General features: G+C 62.9%; 5 non-coding genes across 5 annotated transcripts; all 5 read right to left on the bottom strand.

Annotated features, from left to right (window-relative positions):
• Positions 1-1,973: 1,973 nt before the first annotated feature.
• On the bottom strand, positions 1,974-2,092 carry LOC142876152 (5S ribosomal RNA). Its single transcript, XR_012923180.1, has one exon. It is a non-coding gene; the product is annotated as a 5S ribosomal RNA (ribosomal RNA).
• Positions 2,093-5,823: 3,731 nt separating this feature from the next.
• LOC142876140 (5S ribosomal RNA) lies at positions 5,824-5,942 on the bottom strand. Its single transcript, XR_012923178.1, has one exon. It is a non-coding gene; the product is annotated as a 5S ribosomal RNA (ribosomal RNA).
• A 3,730-nt stretch (positions 5,943-9,672) lies between these two features.
• On the bottom strand, positions 9,673-9,791 carry LOC142876129 (5S ribosomal RNA). The gene has a single exon (XR_012923177.1). It is a non-coding gene; the product is annotated as a 5S ribosomal RNA (ribosomal RNA).
• A 3,735-nt stretch (positions 9,792-13,526) lies between these two features.
• Positions 13,527-13,645, bottom strand: LOC142876118 (5S ribosomal RNA). Its single transcript, XR_012923176.1, has one exon. It is a non-coding gene; the product is annotated as a 5S ribosomal RNA (ribosomal RNA).
• A 3,734-nt stretch (positions 13,646-17,379) lies between these two features.
• Positions 17,380-17,498, bottom strand: LOC142876107 (5S ribosomal RNA). The gene has a single exon (XR_012923175.1). It is a non-coding gene; the product is annotated as a 5S ribosomal RNA (ribosomal RNA).
• Between the last annotated feature and the right edge of the window lie 2,937 nt (positions 17,499-20,435).

The following is a 20,435-nucleotide window of genomic DNA, read 5'->3' as shown; positions in this document are numbered from 1 at the left end:
CCGGGCCTCCCTGGGGTGCCCAGCACAAAAGTGCAGACACCCACCGGACCCTCAATCTCAGTTTTCGGATGTTTTTGCCACTCTAAGGACCCGCAGGCCAGCTGGGCCTTCGGGCAGGACAGAGAGCCCCGGAATCCGACGTGGAGAGCTGCGTGTACGTCCCCATCAGGAGGCGGTCCCCACCTCCGCGGCTCTCCCCTTGCGGGGAGGGGCAGCCCAGCCGGCAGCCAGCCGCAGGGCCTCAGGGAAGACACCAGGCTGGGCCCCCGCGGCACAGCGGGGGCACGTCCCCCGCACTCACGCGACTTAGGGACGGCTGCTGGAGACTGCTGCGGCCACCCTGCTGCCGGGTTTCTGGAGGGCTTCCTGGAAGCAGCGTCCACACCAAGCCCTTGGAAGGCCCAGGCGACGGAGGAGCCGGTCAGGCAGGGGCCGAGGACGGTGAGAGGCCGGGCGGGGAGGAGCCGGTCAGGCGGGGGCCCAGGACAGTGACGGGCCTGGCCGGGGAGGAGTGCGTCAGGCAGGGGCAGTGGAGACGGGCTGGGTAAGGGTTAGGGTGACAGTTAGGGCACAATTCACAATCGCAAAGACGTGGAAGCGACCCGAGTGCCCATCCATCCAGGAGTGCATGAATAAAATGTGGCGCGTGGACACCACGGAGTGCCATTCGGCTGTGAGGAGCAGCGGTGAGAGGGCGCCTCTCGTGTTCTCCTGGCCAGAGCTGGAACCCGTTCCAGTAGGCCAGGTATCCCAAGAATGGACACACGAGCACCACGTGAGCGCGCTCACCAGCAAATTGGTACGAACGGATGGACGCCTAAGTGGACAGAGAGGAATCACCTTCATCGGGTGGGTGTCGGGCGTGTGGGGGGAGGGGAGGGGCATACACATCCATTAGGCATGGGGTGGGTGCGCACCGACTGGGGGATGGGCGCACTTGAAGCTCTGACCCGAGGGGGGAGGCTTGGAGAGGGCAAGGCACCCGACCTTAACATTGGTACCCCCACAATACGCTGGAACAACATGAGAGGTATATGAATAAGAACACAGGGGGGGGCGGGCGCGGTGGCTCACGCCTGTAATCCTAGCTCTCTGGGAGGCCGAGGCGGGCGGATTGCTCCAGGTCAGGAGTTCGAAACCAGCCTGAGCAAGAGCGAGACCCCGTCTCTACTAAAAATAGAAAGAAATTAATTGGCCAACTAATATATATAGAAAAACACAGCCGGGCGTGGTGGTGCATGCCTGTAGTCCCAACTACTCGGGAGGCTGAGGCAGCAGGATTGCTTGAGCCCGGAGATTGAGGTTGCTGTGAGCTAGGCTGACGCCATGGCACTCACTCTAGCCTGGGCAGCAAAACGAGACTCTGTCTCAAAAAAAAAAAAAAAAAAGAACACAGGGGGGAGGGGGGCACGGGCAACACATGTCACCTGAATACTTGTACTCCCATCATCTGCTTGAAGAGAGAGAGAAAAGAAAATGCAATCCTAGAGGTAAGAGACACTTTTTAAAAATAATGAATCCGAAGAGAAAAGTAAAAGGAGGCCTGTGGAGCAGGTCTGGGTGTGACTCCGGATCCCCCAACATCAGGTGCCACCACCAAAGATTCCTGCGTGTAGCCCATAGAACCCCAAAAGCAACGGGACGAGTTCTGGTCACATACTCCCTCCAAATGACATCCTGGCCTTCTTCTGGAACTCCCTCCCCTCTCAGACTCTCAAGGTTTCCTCCAGCGTGTCGGTTCCCACAGAGCAGACCTTTGGTCTGAGACCTGACAGTCCAGATGCCACGCATGCTGCCGCGTGGCGGCGGTGTCGCGGCTTGGGACAAGAGGAGGCCCCACGGTGCGGGCTGGGGCGCCAGGCACCGCGGGCGGGCGCTGAGGGTGGGGGTGACCCCCACCCCGGGCCGCCGCCGCGCTCCCAGAAAGGGGACACAACAAGAGGCAAAAAAAAAAAAAAAAAAAAAAAAGCAGCAGCCTGTGGCACCCGGTATTCCCAGGCGGTCTCCCATCCAAGTACTAACCAGGCCCGACCCTGCTTAGCTTCCGAGACCAGACGAGATCGGGGGCGTTCAGGGTGGTGTGGCCCTAGACGGCGGCGGAGGGCGCCCCTGCCCCGCTCGAGAAGCCGAGCCTCTCTGGGCTTCCCCGCCGCCGCCTCCCGCCCCAGGCCCCGCGCCGGGCCGGGCCGGTTGAGTTCTCCGGCCGGGTCCCGCGGGCTCCCAGGGACGGGGTGATGGGCGGGGCGGGGCGGGGGGCTGTCTCTGTATACACACACACACACACTCACACTCACTCACACTCACACAAGATGCGCCTCCACGGCTGGACTCGCCAAGGTGGAGCCCTCCCAGCCCCCCTCGTCTCCTCGCCCGGCCTCCTTCACCTACCCGCTGCCCACCCCCAGCGCGTCGCTGCCTGCCGCTGACTGCGCACGCGCGGGACGCTCGCCCTTTGACCCCAGCCAGGGGCCGCCCTCCCCCACAACCCCTTTCAGCTGCGCCCCCCCCCTCGCCCTGTGGGTGGGCTGCCGCCTATTCCCCCGGGCCAGGGCTGGGGCACAGCCAGTGTATGGGGCGTCTCTCTCTGGGGATGTGTCCCATGGGTGGGGTGGGGTGGCGTGGTTTGGGGGGCGCTGAAGAAATCAGTCCCCTCCATCTCCTACCTCTGGAAAACGCCCAAGCCCGTGGAGAACTGCCGGCACCGCTTCGTGGGGGCCGGGACCCTCCTCCGTGTCCTCCTGTGGCCCAGTCCAAGGGGCCTGGGCCTGGCCGGGGCTGCATTGGACCCCGACCACCCTGGCGTGTGGACTCGCTAAAAATCGGCCATTAGATATTGGATTCCAGCTTCCTGGAGGTCATTTCACTAATGAGTGCACCGGAAAGAGTTTCCTAATCCATCTGTGAGGGTGGCAACTGAAAGAGAATTTGAAAGCTGACAGAATAGGCGAGGGAAGGCATAGGAGATTTCCACACCCAGCAAGGAAGACTTTCCCGAAATGGAAGAAAGAAACGAGCAAACAGAGACACCGGTAGCCCGCCCGGAAAAGAGTCTGCCCCTTAGAGAAAGCACCCTGACCAGGTTCACCCGTGGGTGGGTGGCGAGCTAGCGGCATTCAGAAGAGCGAGGCCCGCAGTCTGTGCGGAAGACACCTGCGCTCGGGTGTGTGTGGCGGCGCGATTCACAAGCAGCTCTAGACGTTAAACCAAGGAGAAGCCAGGGAGTTCCCAACGCCCCAGGTGTCCTCAGCCCACGACTGGCTGCTGTGGGAATGCGAAGCCCGGCTCCTTGTCTCAGAGCGGGGTTCCCAGGAGGATCAGGCTGAAGCTGGGACTCGGCCTCAAAGTGTCCCCTCGCATGGCCACCCCCTTCCCCTTCCTGCTCCTCTACTCCTGGTGCCCCTCCATCCAGGGGCCAGACCTTAAAGAGTCACCGCAAGAGAATCCTGGTCCCAAAGGAGCCTTCTGGGGGACCGGTGCTGAGAGAGGTTGTGGGCATGGCCCGCTGGGGCTCTGCCCGACCCAGGGCTGAGAGATGCCACCTCCCAGCTCTGGGTCCCTGCAGGAAGTGTTGGCAAGCACAGGGCCGGTCCTCCAAAGGCCCAGGTGCAGGGAGCCCAGGCCAAGCAGCCTGTGGAAGAGGCCACTTGCCGTGCCACCCCGGGAACAGGACTGCAGGCCCCGGCCCTTCCCACCTCCTCCTCCTCCTCCTCCTCCTCCTCCTCCCCCCCGCCCCCCCCCACAGGGCACAGGGCTCAGAGACACCTCAGACTCTTGCTACCCGAAGTGCAAAGGGCATCAGTTGCTCCTCCAACCCCCCCGCCCAGCAGACCACGTTGTCCAGCCAGCCCCCGGGCCTCCCTGGGGTGCCCAGCACAAAAGTGCAGACACCCACCGGACCCTCAATCTCAGTTTTCGGATGTTTTTGCCACTCTAAGGACCCGCAGGCCAGCTGGGCCTTCGGGCAGGACAGAGAGCCCCGGAATCCGACGTGGAGAGCTGCGTGTACGTCCCCATCAGGAGGCGGTCCCCACCTCCGCGGCTCTCCCCTTGCGGGGAGGGGCAGCCCAGCCGGCAGCCAGCCGCAGGGCCTCAGGGAAGACACCAGGCTGGGCCCCCGCGGCACAGCGGGGGCACGTCCCCCGCACTCACGCGACTTAGGGACGGCTGCTGGAGACTGCTGCGGCCACCCTGCTGCCGGGTTTCTGGAGGGCTTCCTGGAAGCAGCGTCCACACCAAGCCCTTGGAAGGCCCAGGCGACGGAGGAGCCGGTCAGGCAGGGGCCGAGGACGGTGAGAGGCCGGGCGGGGAGGAGCCGGTCAGGCGGGGGCCCAGGACAGTGACGGGCCTGGCCGGGGAGGAGTGCGTCAGGCAGGGGCAGTGGAGACGGGCTGGGTAAGGGTTAGGGTGACAGTTAGGGCACAATTCACAATCGCAAAGACGTGGAAGCGACCCGAGTGCCCATCCATCCAGGAGTGCATGAATAAAATGTGGCGCGTGGACACCACGGAGTGCCATTCGGCTGTGAGGAGCAGCGGTGAGAGGGCGCCTCTCGTGTTCTCCTGGCCAGAGCTGGAACCCGTTCCAGTAGGCCAGGTATCCCAAGAATGGACACACGAGCACCACGTGAGCGCGCTCACCAGCAAATTGGTACGAACGGATGGACGCCTAAGTGGACAGAGAGGAATCACCTTCATCGGGTGGGTGTCGGGCGTGTGGGGGGAGGGGAGGGGCATACACATCCATTAGGCATGGGGTGGGTGCGCACCGACTGGGGGATGGGCGCACTTGAAGCTCTGACCCGAGGGGGGAGGCTTGGAGAGGGCAAGGCACCCGACCTTAACATTGGTACCCCCACAATACGCTGGAACAACATGAGAGGTATATCAATAAGAACACAGGGGGGGGGCGGGCGCGGTGGCTCACGCCTGTAATCCTAGCTCTCTGGGAGGCCGAGGCGGGCGGATTGCTCCAGGTCAGGAGTTCGAAACCAGCCTGAGCAAGAGCGAGACCCCGTCTCTACTAAAAATAGAAAGAAATTAATTGGCCAACTAATATATATAGAAAAACACAGCCGGGCGTGGTGGTGCATGCCTGTAGTCCCAACTACTCGGGAGGCTGAGGCAGCAGGATTGCTTGAGCCCGGAGATTGAGGTTGCTGTGAGCTAGGCTGACGCCATGGCACTCACTCTAGCCTGGGCAGCAAAACGAGACTCTGTCTCAAAAAAAAAAAAAAAAAAAGAACACAGGGGGGAGGGGGGCACGGGCAACACATGTCACCTGAATACTTGTACTCCCATCATCTGCTTGAAGAGAGAGAGAAAAGAAAATGCAATCATAGAGGTAAGAGACACTTTTTAAAAATAATGAATCCGAAGAGAAAAGTAAAAGGAGGCCTGTGGAGCAGGTCTGGGTGTGACTCCGGATCCCCCAACATCAGGTGCCACCACCAAAGATTCCTGCGTGTAGCCCATAGAACCCCAAAAGCAACGGGACGAGTTCTGGTCACATACTCCCTCCAAATGACATCCTGGCCTTCTTCTGGAACTCCCTCCCCTCTCAGACTCTCAAGGTTTCCTCCAGCGTGTCGGTTCCCACAGAGCAGACCTTTGGTCTGAGACCTGACAGTCCAGATGCCACGCATGCTGCCGCGTGGCGGCGGTGTCGCGGCTTGGGACAAGAGGAGGCCCCACGGTGCGGGCTGGGGCGCCAGGCACCGCGGGCGGGCGCTGAGGGTGGGGGTGACCCCCACCCCGGGCCGCCGCCGCGCTCCCAGAAAGGGGACACAACAAGAGGCAAAAAAAAAAAAAAAAAAAAAAAAGCAGCAGCCTGTGGCACCCGGTATTCCCAGGCGGTCTCCCATCCAAGTACTAACCAGGCCCGACCCTGCTTAGCTTCCGAGACCAGACGAGATCGGGGGCGTTCAGGGTGGTGTGGCCCTAGACGGCGGCGGAGGGCGCCCCTGCCCCGCTCAAGAAGCCGAGCCTCTCTGGGCTTCCCCGCCGCCGCCTCCCGCCCCAGGCCCCGCGCCGGGCCGGGCCGGTTGAGTTCTCCGGCCGGGTCCCGCGGGCTCCCAGGGACGGGGTGATGGGCGGGGCGGGGCGGGGGGCTGTCTCTGTATACACACACACACACACTCACACTCACTCACACTCACACAAGATGCGCCTCCACGGCTGGACTCGCCAAGGTGGAGCCCTCCCAGCCCCCCTCGTCTCCTCGCCCGGCCTCCTTCACCTACCCGCTGCCCACCCCCAGCGCGTCGCTGCCTGCCGCTGACTGCGCACGCGCGGGACGCTCGCCCTTTGACCCCAGCCAGGGGCCGCCCTCCCCCACAACCCCTTTCAGCTGCGCCCCCCCCCCTCGCCCTGTGGGTGGGCTGCCGCCTATTCCCCCGGGCCAGGGCTGGGGCACAGCCAGTGTATGGGGCGTCTCTCTCTGGGGATGTGTCCCATGGGTGGGGTGGCGTGGTTTGGGGGGCGCTGAAGAAATCAGTCCCCTCCATCTCCTACCTCTGGAAAACGCCCAAGCCCGTGGAGAACTGCCGGCACCGCTTCGTGGGGGCCGGGACCCTCCTCCGTGTCCTCCTGTGGCCCAGTCCAAGGGGCCTGGGCCTGGCCGGGGCTGCATTGGACCCCGACCACCCTGGCGTGTGGACTCGCTAAAAATCGGCCATTAGATATTGGATTCCAGCTTCCTGGAGGTCATTTCACTAATGAGTGCACCGGAAAGAGTTTCCTAATCCATCTGTGAGGGTGGCAACTGAAAGAGAATTTGAAAGCTGACAGAATAGGCGAGGGAAGGCATAGGAGATTTCCACACCCAGCAAGGAAGACTTTCCCGAAATGGAAGAAAGAAACGAGCAAACAGAGACACCGGTAGCCCGCCCGGAAAAGAGTCTGCCCCTTAGAGAAAGCACCCTGACCAGGTTCACCCGTGGGTGGGTGGCGAGCTAGCGGCATTCAGAAGAGCGAGGCCCGCAGTCTGTGCGGAAGACACCTGCGCTCGGGTGTGTGTGGCGGCGCGATTCACAAGCAGCTCTAGACGTTAAACCAAGGAGAAGCCAGGGAGTTCCCAACGCCCCAGGTGTCCTCAGCCCACGACTGGCTGCTGTGGGAATGCGAAGCCCGGCTCCTTGTCTCAGAGCGGGGTTCCCAGGAGGATCAGGCTGAAGCTGGGACTCGGCCTCAAAGTGTCCCCTCGCATGGCCACCCCCTTCCCCTTCCTGCTCCTCTACTCCTGGTGCCCCTCCATCCAGGGGCCAGACCTTAAAGAGTCACCGCAAGAGAATCCTGGTCCCAAAGGAGCCTTCTGGGGGACCGGTGCTGAGAGAGGTTGTGGGCATGGCCCGCTGGGGCTCTGCCCGACCCAGGGCTGAGAGATGCCACCTCCCAGCTCTGGGTCCCTGCAGGAAGTGTTGGCAAGCACAGGGCCGGTCCTCCAAAGGCCCAGGTGCAGGGAGCCCAGGCCAAGCAGCCTGTGGAAGAGGCCACTTGCCGTGCCACCCCGGGAACAGGACTGCAGGCCCCGGCCCTTCCCACCTCCTCCTCCTCCTCCTCCTCCTCCTCCTCCCCCCCGCCCCCCCCCACAGGGCACAGGGCTCAGAGACTCTTGCTCAGACTCTTGCTACCCGAAGTGCAAAGGGCATCAGTTGCTCCTCCAACCCCCCCGCCCAGCAGACCACGTTGTCCAGCCAGCCCCCGGGCCTCCCTGGGGTGCCCAGCACAAAAGTGCAGACACCCACCGGACCCTCAATCTCAGTTTTCGGATGTTTTTGCCACTCTAAGGACCCGCAGGCCAGCTGGGCCTTCGGGCAGGACAGAGAGCCCCGGAATCCGACGTGGAGAGCTGCGTGTACGTCCCCATCAGGAGGCGGTCCCCACCTCCGCGGCTCTCCCCTTGCGGGGAGGGGCAGCCCAGCCGGCAGCCAGCCGCAGGGCCTCAGGGAAGACACCAGGCTGGGCCCCCGCGGCACAGCGGGGGCACGTCCCCCGCACTCACGCGACTTAGGGACGGCTGCTGGAGACTGCTGCGGCCACCCTGCTGCCGGGTTTCTGGAGGGCTTCCTGGAAGCAGCGTCCACACCAAGCCCTTGGAAGGCCCAGGCGACGGAGGAGCCGGTCAGGCAGGGGCCGAGGACGGTGAGAGGCCGGGCGGGGAGGAGCCGGTCAGGCGGGGGCCCAGGACAGTGACGGGCCTGGCCGGGGAGGAGTGCGTCAGGCAGGGGCAGTGGAGACGGGCTGGGTAAGGGTTAGGGTGACAGTTAGGGCACAATTCACAATCGCAAAGACGTGGAAGCGACCCGAGTGCCCATCCATCCAGGAGTGCATGAATAAAATGTGGCGCGTGGACACCACGGAGTGCCATTCGGCTGTGAGGAGCAGCGGTGAGAGGGCGCCTCTCGTGTTCTCCTGGCCAGAGCTGGAACCCGTTCCAGTAGGCCAGGTATCCCAAGAATGGACACACGAGCACCACGTGAGCGCGCTCACCAGCAAATTGGTACGAACGGATGGACGCCTAAGTGGACAGAGAGGAATCACCTTCATCGGGTGGGTGTCGGGCGTGTGGGGGGAGGGGAGGGGCATACACATCCATTAGGCATGGGGTGGGTGCGCACCGACTGGGGGATGGGCGCACTTGAAGCTCTGACCCGAGGGGGGAGGCTTGGAGAGGGCAAGGCACCCGACCTTAACATTGGTACCCCCACAATACGCTGGAACAACATGAGAGGTATATCAATAAGAACACAGGGGGGGGGCGGGCGCGGTGGCTCACGCCTGTAATCCTAGCTCTCTGGGAGGCCGAGGCGGGCGGATTGCTCCAGGTCAGGAGTTCGAAACCAGCCTGAGCAAGAGCGAGACCCCGTCTCTACTAAAAATAGAAAGAAATTAATTGGCCAACTAATATATATAGAAAAACACAGCCGGGCGTGGTGGTGCATGCCTGTAGTCCCAACTACTCGGGAGGCTGAGGCAGCAGGATTGCTTGAGCCCGGAGATTGAGGTTGCTGTGAGCTAGGCTGACGCCATGGCACTCACTCTAGCCTGGGCAGCAAAACGAGACTCTGTCTCAAAAAAAAAAAAAAAAAAGAACACAGGGGGGAGGGGGGCACGGGCAACACATGTCACCTGAATACTTGTACTCCCATCATCTGCTTGAAGAGAGAGAGAAAAGAAAATGCAATCATAGAGGTAAGAGACACTTTTTAAAAATAATGAATCCGAAGAGAAAAGTAAAAGGAGGCCTGTGGAGCAGGTCTGGGTGTGACTCCGGATCCCCCAACATCAGGTGCCACCACCAAAGATTCCTGCGTGTAGCCCATAGAACCCCAAAAGCAACGGGACGAGTTCTGGTCACATACTCCCTCCAAATGACATCCTGGCCTTCTTCTGGAACTCCCTCCCCTCTCAGACTCTCAAGGTTTCCTCCAGCGTGTCGGTTCCCACAGAGCAGACCTTTGGTCTGAGACCTGACAGTCCAGATGCCACGCATGCTGCCGCGTGGCGGCGGTGTCGCGGCTTGGGACAAGAGGAGGCCCCACGGTGCGGGCTGGGGCGCCAGGCACCGCGGGCGGGCGCTGAGGGTGGGGGTGACCCCCACCCCGGGCCGCCGCCGCGCTCCCAGAAAGGGGACACAACAAGAGGCAAAAAAAAAAAAAAAAAAAAAAAAAGCAGCAGCCTGTGGCACCCGGTATTCCCAGGCGGTCTCCCATCCAAGTACTAACCAGGCCCGACCCTGCTTAGCTTCCGAGACCAGACGAGATCGGGGGCGTTCAGGGTGGTGTGGCCCTAGACGGCGGCGGAGGGCGCCCCTGCCCCGCTCAAGAAGCCGAGCCTCTCTGGGCTTCCCCGCCGCCGCCTCCCGCCCCAGGCCCCGCGCCGGGCCGGGCCGGTTGAGTTCTCCGGCCGGGTCCCGCGGGCTCCCAGGGACGGGGTGATGGGCGGGGCGGGGCGGGGGGCTGTCTCTGTATACACACACACACACACACACTCACACTCACTCACACTCACACAAGATGCGCCTCCACGGCTGGACTCGCCAAGGTGGAGCCCTCCCAGCCCCCCTCGTCTCCTCGCCCGGCCTCCTTCACCTACCCGCTGCCCACCCCCAGCGCGTCGCTGCCTGCCGCTGACTGCGCACGCGCGGGACGCTCGCCCTTTGACCCCAGCCAGGGGCCGCCCTCCCCCACAACCCCTTTCAGCTGCGCCCCCCCCCTCGCCCTGTGGGTGGGCTGCCGCCTATTCCCCCGGGCCAGGGCTGGGGCACAGCCAGTGTATGGGGCGTCTCTCTCTGGGGATGTGTCCCATGGGTGGGGTGGGGTGGCGTGGTTTGGGGGGCGCTGAAGAAATCAGTCCCCTCCATCTCCTACCTCTGGAAAACGCCCAAGCCCGTGGAGAACTGCCGGCACCGCTTCGTGGGGGCCGGGACCCTCCTCCGTGTCCTCCTGTGGCCCAGTCCAAGGGGCCTGGGCCTGGCCGGGGCTGCATTGGACCCCGACCACCCTGGCGTGTGGACTCGCTAAAAATCGGCCATTAGATATTGGATTCCAGCTTCCTGGAGGTCATTTCACTAATGAGTGCACCGGAAAGAGTTTCCTAATCCATCTGTGAGGGTGGCAACTGAAAGAGAATTTGAAAGCTGACAGAATAGGCGAGGGAAGGCATAGGAGATTTCCACACCCAGCAAGGAAGACTTTCCCGAAATGGAAGAAAGAAACGAGCAAACAGAGACACCGGTAGCCCGCCCGGAAAAGAGTCTGCCCCTTAGAGAAAGCACCCTGACCAGGTTCACCCGTGGGTGGGTGGCGAGCTAGCGGCATTCAGAAGAGCGAGGCCCGCAGTCTGTGCGGAAGACACCTGCGCTCGGGTGTGTGTGGCGGCGCGATTCACAAGCAGCTCTAGACGTTAAACCAAGGAGAAGCCAGGGAGTTCCCAACGCCCCAGGTGTCCTCAGCCCACGACTGGCTGCTGTGGGAATGCGAAGCCCGGCTCCTTGTCTCAGAGCGGGGTTCCCAGGAGGATCAGGCTGAAGCTGGGACTCGGCCTCAAAGTGTCCCCTCGCATGGCCACCCCCTTCCCCTTCCTGCTCCTCTACTCCTGGTGCCCCTCCATCCAGGGGCCAGACCTTAAAGAGTCACCGCAAGAGAATCCTGGTCCCAAAGGAGCCTTCTGGGGGACCGGTGCTGAGAGAGGTTGTGGGCATGGCCCGCTGGGGCTCTGCCCGACCCAGGGCTGAGAGATGCCACCTCCCAGCTCTGGGTCCCTGCAGGAAGTGTTGGCAAGCACAGGGCCGGTCCTCCAAAGGCCCAGGTGCAGGGAGCCCAGGCCAAGCAGCCTGTGGAAGAGGCCACTTGCCGTGCCACCCCGGGAACAGGACTGCAGGCCCCGGCCCTTCCCACCTCCTCCTCCTCCTCCTCCTCCTCCTCCTCCCCCCCGCCCCCCCCCACAGGGCACAGGGCTCAGAGACACCTCAGACTCTTGCTACCCGAAGTGCAAAGGGCATCAGTTGCTCCTCCAACCCCCCCGCCCAGCAGACCACGTTGTCCAGCCAGCCCCCGGGCCTCCCTGGGGTGCCCAGCACAAAAGTGCAGACACCCACCGGACCCTCAATCTCAGTTTTCGGATGTTTTTGCCACTCTAAGGACCCGCAGGCCAGCTGGGCCTTCGGGCAGGACAGAGAGCCCCGGAATCCGACGTGGAGAGCTGCGTGTACGTCCCCATCAGGAGGCGGTCCCCACCTCCGCGGCTCTCCCCTTGCGGGGAGGGGCAGCCCAGCCGGCAGCCAGCCGCAGGGCCTCAGGGAAGACACCAGGCTGGGCCCCCGCGGCACAGCGGGGGCACGTCCCCCGCACTCACGCGACTTAGGGACGGCTGCTGGAGACTGCTGCGGCCACCCTGCTGCCGGGTTTCTGGAGGGCTTCCTGGAAGCAGCGTCCACACCAAGCCCTTGGAAGGCCCAGGCGACGGAGGAGCCGGTCAGGCAGGGGCCGAGGACGGTGAGAGGCCGGGCGGGGAGGAGCCGGTCAGGCGGGGGCCCAGGACAGTGACGGGCCTGGCCGGGGAGGAGTGCGTCAGGCAGGGGCAGTGGAGACGGGCTGGGTAAGGGTTAGGGTGACAGTTAGGGCACAATTCACAATCGCAAAGACGTGGAAGCGACCCGAGTGCCCATCCATCCAGGAGTGCATGAATAAAATGTGGCGCGTGGACACCACGGAGTGCCATTCGGCTGTGAGGAGCAGCGGTGAGAGGGCGCCTCTCGTGTTCTCCTGGCCAGAGCTGGAACCCGTTCCAGTAGGCCAGGTATCCCAAGAATGGACACACGAGCACCACGTGAGCGCGCTCACCAGCAAATTGGTACGAACGGATGGACGCCTAAGTGGACAGAGAGGAATCACCTTCATCGGGTGGGTGTCGGGCGTGTGGGGGGAGGGGAGGGGCATACACATCCATTAGGCATGGGGTGGGTGCGCACCGACTGGGGGATGGGCGCACTTGAAGCTCTGACCCGAGGGGGGAGGCTTGGAGAGGGCAAGGCACCCGACCTTAACATTGGTACCCCCACAATACGCTGGAACAACATGAGAGGTATATCAATAAGAACACAGGGGGGGGGCGGGCGCGGTGGCTCACGCCTGTAATCCTAGCTCTCTGGGAGGCCGAGGCGGGCGGATTGCTCCAGGTCAGGAGTTCGAAACCAGCCTGAGCAAGAGCGAGACCCCGTCTCTACTAAAAATAGAAAGAAATTAATTGGCCAACTAATATATATAGAAAAACACAGCCGGGCGTGGTGGTGCATGCCTGTAGTCCCAACTACTCGGGAGGCTGAGGCAGCAGGATTGCTTGAGCCCGGAGATTGAGGTTGCTGTGAGCTAGGCTGACGCCATGGCACTCACTCTAGCCTGGGCAGCAAAACGAGACTCTGTCTCAAAAAAAAAAAAAAAAAAGAACACAGGGGGGAGGGGGGCACGGGCAACACATGTCACCTGAATACTTGTACTCCCATCATCTGCTTGAAGAGAGAGAGAAAAGAAAATGCAATCCTAGAGGTAAGAGACACTTTTTAAAAATAATGAATCCGAAGAGAAAAGTAAAAGGAGGCCTGTGGAGCAGGTCTGGGTGTGACTCCGGATCCCCCAACATCAGGTGCCACCACCAAAGATTCCTGCGTGTAGCCCATAGAACCCCAAAAGCAACGGGACGAGTTCTGGTCACATACTCCCTCCAAATGACATCCTGGCCTTCTTCTGGAACTCCCTCCCCTCTCAGACTCTCAAGGTTTCCTCCAGCGTGTCGGTTCCCACAGAGCAGACCTTTGGTCTGAGACCTGACAGTCCAGATGCCACGCATGCTGCCGCGTGGCGGCGGTGTCGCGGCTTGGGACAAGAGGAGGCCCCACGGTGCGGGCTGGGGCGCCAGGCACCGCGGGCGGGCGCTGAGGGTGGGGGTGACCCCCACCCCGGGCCGCCGCCGCGCTCCCAGAAAGGGGACACAACAAGAGGCAAAAAAAAAAAAAAAAAAAAAAAAAGCAGCAGCCTGTGGCACCCGGTATTCCCAGGCGGTCTCCCATCCAAGTACTAACCAGGCCCGACCCTGCTTAGCTTCCGAGACCAGACGAGATCGGGGGCGTTCAGGGTGGTGTGGCCCTAGACGGCGGCGGAGGGCGCCCCTGCCCCGCTCAAGAAGCCGAGCCTCTCTGGGCTTCCCCGCCGCCGCCTCCCGCCCCAGGCCCCGCGCCGGGCCGGGCCGGTTGAGTTCTCCGGCCGGGTCCCGCGGGCTCCCAGGGACGGGGTGATGGGCGGGGCGGGGCGGGGGGCTGTCTCTGTATACACACACACACACACTCACACTCACTCACACTCACACAAGATGCGCCTCCACGGCTGGACTCGCCAAGGTGGAGCCCTCCCAGCCCCCCTCGTCTCCTCGCCCGGCCTCCTTCACCTACCCGCTGCCCACCCCCAGCGCGTCGCTGCCTGCCGCTGACTGCGCACGCGCGGGACGCTCGCCCTTTGACCCCAGCCAGGGGCCGCCCTCCCCCACAACCCCTTTCAGCTGCGCCCCCCCCCCTCGCCCTGTGGGTGGGCTGCCGCCTATTCCCCCGGGCCAGGGCTGGGGCACAGCCAGTGTATGGGGCGTCTCTCTCTGGGGATGTGTCCCATGGGTGGGGTGGGGTGGCGTGGTTTGGGGGGCGCTGAAGAAATCAGTCCCCTCCATCTCCTACCTCTGGAAAACGCCCAAGCCCGTGGAGAACTGCCGGCACCGCTTCGTGGGGGCCGGGACCCTCCTCCGTGTCCTCCTGTGGCCCAGTCCAAGGGGCCTGGGCCTGGCCGGGGCTGCATTGGACCCCGACCACCCTGGCGTGTGGACTCGCTAAAAATCGGCCATTAGATATTGGATTCCAGCTTCCTGGAGGTCATTTCACTAATGAGTGCACCGGAAAGAGTTTCCTAATCCATCTGTGAGGGTGGCAACTGAAAGAGAATTTGAAAGCTGACAGAATAGGCGAGGGAAGGCATAGGAGATTTCCACACCCAGCAAGGAAGACTTTCCCGAAATGGAAGAAAGAAACGAGCAAACAGAGACACCGGTAGCCCGCCCGGAAAAGAGTCTGCCCCTTAGAGAAAGCACCCTGACCAGGTTCACCCGTGGGTGGGTGGCGAGCTAGCGGCGTTCAGAAGAGCGAGGCCCGCAGTCTGTGCGGAAGACACCTGCGCTCGGGTGTGTGTGGCGGCGCGATTCACAAGCAGCTCTAGACGTTAAACCAAGGAGAAGCCAGGGAGTTCCCAACGCCCCAGGTGTCCTCAGCCCACGACTGGCTGCTGTGGGAATGCGAAGCCCGGCTCCTTGTCTCAGAGCGGGGTTCCCAGGAGGATCAGGCTGAAGCTGGGACTCGGCCTCAAAGTGTCCCCTCGCATGGCCACCCCCTTCCCCTTCCTGCTCCTCTACTCCTGGTGCCCCTCCATCCAGGGGCCAGACCTTAAAGAGTCACCGCAAGAGAATCCTGGTCCCAAAGGAGCCTTCTGGGGGACCGGTGCTGAGAGAGGTTGTGGGCATGGCCCGCTGGGGCTCTGCCCGACCCAGGGCTGAGAGATGCCACCTCCCAGCTCTGGGTCCCTGCAGGAAGTGTTGGCAAGCACAGGGCCGGTCCTCCAAAGGCCCAGGTGCAGGGAGCCCAGGCCAAGCAGCCTGTGGAAGAGGCCACTTGCCGTGCCACCCCGGGAACAGGACTGCAGGCCCCGGCCCTTCCCACCTCCTCCTCCTCCTCCTCCTCCTCCTCCTCCCCCCCGCCCCCCCCCACAGGGCACAGGGCTCAGAGACTCTTGCTCAGACTCTTGCTACCCGAAGTGCAAAGGGCATCAGTTGCTCCTCCAACCCCCCCGCCCAGCAGACCACGTTGTCCAGCCAGCCCCCGGGCCTCCCTGGGGTGCCCAGCACAAAAGTGCAGACACCCACCGGACCCTCAATCTCAGTTTTCGGATGTTTTTGCCACTCTAAGGACCCGCAGGCCAGCTGGGCCTTCGGGCAGGACAGAGAGCCCCGGAATCCGACGTGGAGAGCTGCGTGTACGTCCCCATCAGGAGGCGGTCCCCACCTCCGCGGCTCTCCCCTTGCGGGGAGGGGCAGCCCAGCCGGCAGCCAGCCGCAGGGCCTCAGGGAAGACACCAGGCTGGGCCCCCGCGGCACAGCGGGGGCACGTCCCCCGCACTCACGCGACTTAGGGACGGCTGCTGGAGACTGCTGCGGCCACCCTGCTGCCGGGTTTCTGGAGGGCTTCCTGGAAGCAGCGTCCACACCAAGCCCTTGGAAGGCCCAGGCGACGGAGGAGCCGGTCAGGCAGGGGCCGAGGACGGTGAGAGGCCGGGCGGGGAGGAGCCGGTCAGGCGGGGGCCCAGGACAGTGACGGGCCTGGCCGGGGAGGAGTGCGTCAGGCAGGGGCAGTGGAGACGGGCTGGGTAAGGGTTAGGGTGACAGTTAGGGCACAATTCACAATCGCAAAGACGTGGAAGCGACCCGAGTGCCCATCCATCCAGGAGTGCATGAATAAAATGTGGCGCGTGGACACCACGGAGTGCCATTCGGCTGTGAGGAGCAGCGGTGAGAGGGCGCCTCTCGTGTTCTCCTGGCCAGAGCTGGAACCCGTTCCAGTAGGCCAGGTATCCCAAGAATGGACACACGAGCACCACGTGAGCGCGCTCACCAGCAAATTGGTACGAACGGATGGACGCCTAAGTGGACAGAGAGGAATCACCTTCATCGGGTGGGTGTCGGGCGTGTGGGGGGAGGGGAGGGGCATACACATCCATTAGGCATGGGGTGGGTGCGCACCGACTGGGGGATGGGCGCACTTGAAGCTCTGACCCGAGGGGGGAGGCTTGGAGAGGGCAAGGCACCCGACCTTAACATTGGTACCCCCACAATACGCTGGAACAACATGAGAGGTATATCAATAAGAACACAGGGGGGGGGCGGGCGCGGTGGCTCACGCCTGTAATCCTAGCTCTCTGGGAGGCCGAGGCGGGCGGATTGCTCCAGGTCAGGAGTTCGAAACCAGCCTGAGCAAGAGCGAGACCCCGTCTCTACTAAAAATAGAAAGAAATTAATTGGCCAACTAATATATATAGAAAAACACAGCCGGGCGTGGTGGTGCATGCCTGTAGTCCCAACTACTCGGGAGGCTGAGGCAGCAGGATTGCTTGAGCCCGGAGATTGAGGTTGCTGTGAGCTAGGCTGACGCCATGGCACTCACTCTAGCCTGGGCAGCAAAACGAGACTCTGTCTCAAAAAAAAAAAAAAAAAAGAACACAGGGGGGAGGGGGGCACGGGCAACACATGTCACCTGAATACTTGTACTCCCATCATCTGCTTGAAGAGAGAGAGAAAAGAAAATGCAATCCTAGAGGTAAGAGACACTTTTTAAAAATAATGAATCCGAAGAGAAAAGTAAAAGGAGGCCTGTGGAGCAGGTCTGGGTGTGACTCCGGATCCCCCAACATCAGGTGCCACCACCAAAGATTCCTGCGTGTAGCCCATAGAACCCCAAAAGCAACGGGACGAGTTCTGGTCACATACTCCCTCCAAATGACATCCTGGCCTTCTTCTGGAACTCCCTCCCCTCTCAGACTCTCAAGGTTTCCTCCAGCGTGTCGGTTCCCACAGAGCAGACCTTTGGTCTGAGACCTGACAGTCCAGATGCCACGCATGCTGCCGCGTGGCGGCGGTGTCGCGGCTTGGGACAAGAGGAGGCCCCACGGTGCGGGCTGGGGCGCCAGGCACCGCGGGCGGGCGCTGAGGGTGGGGGTGACCCCCACCCCGGGCCGCCGCCGCGCTCCCAGAAAGGGGACACAACAAGAGGCAAAAAAAAAAAAAAAAAAAAAAAAGCAGCAGCCTGTGGCACCCGGTATTCCCAGGCGGTCTCCCATCCAAGTACTAACCAGGCCCGACCCTGCTTAGCTTCCGAGACCAGACGAGATCGGGGGCGTTCAGGGTGGTGTGGCCCTAGACGGCGGCGGAGGGCGCCCCTGCCCCGCTCAAGAAGCCGAGCCTCTCTGGGCTTCCCCGCCGCCGCCTCCCGCCCCAGGCCCCGCGCCGGGCCGGGCCGGTTGAGTTCTCCGGCCGGGTCCCGCGGGCTCCCAGGGACGGGGTGATGGGCGGGGCGGGGCGGGGGGCTGTCTCTGTATACACACACACACACACACACTCACACTCACTCACACTCACACAAGATGCGCCTCCACGGCTGGACTCGCCAAGGTGGAGCCCTCCCAGCCCCCCTCGTCTCCTCGCCCGGCCTCCTTCACCTACCCGCTGCCCACCCCCAGCGCGTCGCTGCCTGCCGCTGACTGCGCACGCGCGGGACGCTCGCCCTTTGACCCCAGCCAGGGGCCGCCCTCCCCCACAACCCCTTTCAGCTGCGCCCCCCCCCTCGCCCTGTGGGTGGGCTGCCGCCTATTCCCCCGGGCCAGGGCTGGGGCACAGCCAGTGTATGGGGCGTCTCTCTCTGGGGATGTGTCCCATGGGTGGGGTGGGGTGGCGTGGTTTGGGGGGCGCTGAAGAAATCAGTCCCCTCCATCTCCTACCTCTGGAAAACGCCCAAGCCCGTGGAGAACTGCCGGCACCGCTTCGTGGGGGCCGGGACCCTCCTCCGTGTCCTCCTGTGGCCCAGTCCAAGGGGCCTGGGCCTGGCCGGGGCTGCATTGGACCCCGACCACCCTGGCGTGTGGACTCGCTAAAAATCGGCCATTAGATATTGGATTCCAGCTTCCTGGAGGTCATTTCACTAATGAGTGCACCGGAAAGAGTTTCCTAATCCATCTGTGAGGGTGGCAACTGAAAGAGAATTTGAAAGCTGACAGAATAGGCGAGGGAAGGCATAGGAGATTTCCACACCCAGCAAGGAAGACTTTCCCGAAATGGAAGAAAGAAACGAGCAAACAGAGACACCGGTAGCCCGCCCGGAAAAGAGTCTGCCCCTTAGAGAAAGCACCCTGACCAGGTTCACCCGTGGGTGGGTGGCGAGCTAGCGGCATTCAGAAGAGCGAGGCCCGCAGTCTGTGCGGAAGACACCTGCGCTCGGGTGTGTGTGGCGGCGCGATTCACAAGCAGCTCTAGACGTTAAACCAAGGAGAAGCCAGGGAGTTCCCAACGCCCCAGGTGTCCTCAGCCCACGACTGGCTGCTGTGGGAATGCGAAGCCCGGCTCCTTGTCTCAGAGCGGGGTTCCCAGGAGGATCAGGCTGAAGCTGGGACTCGGCCTCAAAGTGTCCCCTCGCATGGCCACCCCCTTCCCCTTCCTGCTCCTCTACTCCTGGTGCCCCTCCATCCAGGGGCCAGACCTTAAAGAGTCACCGCAAGAGAATCCTGGTCCCAAAGGAGCCTTCTGGGGGACCGGTGCTGAGAGAGGTTGTGGGCATGGCCCGCTGGGGCTCTGCCCGACCCAGGGCTGAGAGATGCCACCTCCCAGCTCTGGGTCCCTGCAGGAAGTGTTGGCAAGCACAGGGCCGGTCCTCCAAAGGCCCAGGTGCAGGGAGCCCAGGCCAAGCAGCCTGTGGAAGAGGCCACTTGCCGTGCCACCCCGGGAACAGGACTGCAGGCCCCGGCCCTTCCCACCTCCTCCTCCTCCTCCTCCTCCTCCTCCTCCCCCCCGCCCCCCCCCACAGGGCACAGGGCTCAGAGACTCTTGCTCAGACTCTTGCTACCCGAAGTGCAAAGGGCATCAGTTGCTCCTCCAACCCCCCCGCCCAGCAGACCACGTTGTCCAGCCAGCCCCCGGGCCTCCCTGGGGTGCCCAGCACAAAAGTGCAGACACCCACCGGACCCTCAATCTCAGTTTTCGGATGTTTTTGCCACTCTAAGGACCCGCAGGCCAGCTGGGCCTTCGGGCAGGACAGAGAGCCCCGGAATCCGACGTGGAGAGCTGCGTGTACGTCCCCATGAGGAGGCGGTCCCCACCTCCGCGGCTCTCCCCTTGCGGGGAGGGGCAGCCCAGCCGGCAGCCAGCCGCAGGGCCTCAGGGAAGACACCAGGCTGGGCCCCCGCGGCACAGCGGGGGCACGTCCCCCGCACTCACGCGACTTAGGGACGGCTGCTGGAGACTGCTGCGGCCACCCTGCTGCCGGGTTTCTGGAGGGCTTCCTGGAAGCAGCGTCCACACCAAGCCCTTGGAAGGCCCAGGCGACGGAGGAGCCGGTCAGGCAGGGGCCGAGGACGGTGAGAGGCCGGGCGGGGAGGAGCCGGTCAGGCGGGGGCCCAGGACAGTGACGGGCCTGGCCGGGGAGGAGTGCGTCAGGCAGGGGCAGTGGAGACGGGCTGGGTAAGGGTTAGGGTGACAGTTAGGGCACAATTCACAATCGCAAAGACGTGGAAGCGACCCGAGTGCCCATCCATCCAGGAGTGCATGAATAAAATGTGGCGCGTGGACACCACGGAGTGCCATTCGGCTGTGAGGAGCAGCGGTGAGAGGGCGCCTCTCGTGTTCTCCTGGCCAGAGCTGGAACCCGTTCCAGTAGGCCAGGTATCCCAAGAATGGACACACGAGCACCACGTGAGCGCGCTCACCAGCAAATTGGTACGAACGGATGGACGCCTAAGTGGACAGAGAGGAATCACCTTCATCGGGTGGGTGTCGGGCGTGTGGGGGGAGGGGAGGGGCATACACATCCATTAGGCATGGGGTGGGTGCGCACCGACTGGGGGATGGGCGCACTTGAAGCTCTGACCCGAGGGGGGAGGCTTGGAGAGGGCAAGGCACCCGACCTTAACATTGGTACCCCCACAATACGCTGGAACAACATGAGAGGTATATCAATAAGAACACAGGGGGGGGGCGGGCGCGGTGGCTCACGCCTGTAATCCTAGCTCTCTGGGAGGCCGAGGCGGGCGGATTGCTCCAGGTCAGGAGTTCGAAACCAGCCTGAGCAAGAGCGAGACCCCGTCTCTACTA

The sequence above is a fragment of the Microcebus murinus genome, chromosome 14 (genome assembly GCF_040939455.1).
Source record: "Microcebus murinus isolate Inina chromosome 14, M.murinus_Inina_mat1.0, whole genome shotgun sequence".
NCBI lineage: Eukaryota > Metazoa > Chordata > Mammalia > Primates > Cheirogaleidae > Microcebus > Microcebus murinus.
The sequence above is the reverse complement of the archived record's forward strand: the minus strand, read 5'-3'. Positions and strand labels throughout refer to the sequence as shown.